The following is a 947-nucleotide window of genomic DNA, read 5'->3' as shown; positions in this document are numbered from 1 at the left end:
GCGACGGGTGGCCGCGCCCCGCCCCCTGCCCGCCCCCCCCGGCGCGAGGCGGCCGCTGGCGGAGCCGCCGCCTCTTTCCAGGCAAAGGGGGAGCTGCGGGAATGAAATGCCGCGGAACTTTCCCCCTTTTTTTAATTAACGACCCTTAGCTTTGACTGTCGCGTATTATAAGCACGATGCATTTTATGACAACCTCCCGCGTTACCACGGTGAGGTGTGTGCGAAAGCGCGGTCTCCCAGGGCGGTTCCCCAGCACTGTCCTCGGTGGTCAAGCTGTTGAGCGCCATCAGGGACAGAAAGCAAGGAAACGGACTTCTGCCTGCCCGCTGGAAGGCACGCTCCTTGAGAGAAAAGTAACGGACATACGTGCTTTTCTCACGTTTTCCTCCCTAGCTTCCCGGGGGGAGACATACTGCACCGCCTGCCCGATATTCTCTGCCCTCAAAGAGCCGCAGCCCCAGTCACCAGAAGATGGACAGCCACAGGAAACGCGGTGGCAAAGCCAGCAGAGGGGCGTCCGCCTGGGGGACCGGGGGCTTTGCTGCTGCCAGACGAAAGGTTACTTTCGTTTAGGGACAGATGGTTTTCCTTTTGAGGTTTTCCATTACAGAGTTAAAAATCTATTTATCGAGCTTTAAAGCCGCTGAGCAGTACGTAAGCTACGGTAACTCACATCCAGGTCCGTTCCCTCCCGGTGGGAGCGTGCAGAGGCACGCCGGCGCTTCGGGGCGCGGGGCTGCGGCTGCCCCGGACACCCCGCCGGGCCCGCGGCCGCCCAGACGCTGCCGCCGAAGCCCGGTGGAGCTCCGCCACCTCCAGCGGGGCTGCCGACGGGAGCGAGCGCGCAACCGCGGTCCGGAAGCCTCAGAGGTGCCTCCCGCGTCCCTCCCGCAGGTGCCCGTGCCCCCGGAGCCGCCACCGCCTCGGACCCGGCGGGACCCCGGCGG

This window comes from Haliaeetus leucocephalus, unplaced genomic scaffold, assembly GCF_000737465.1.
Source record: "Haliaeetus leucocephalus isolate CR32 unplaced genomic scaffold, Haliaeetus_leucocephalus-4.0 Scaffold1, whole genome shotgun sequence".
Classification (NCBI taxonomy): domain Eukaryota; kingdom Metazoa; phylum Chordata; class Aves; order Accipitriformes; family Accipitridae; genus Haliaeetus; species Haliaeetus leucocephalus.
The sequence above is the reverse complement of the archived record's forward strand: the minus strand, read 5'-3'. Positions refer to the sequence as shown.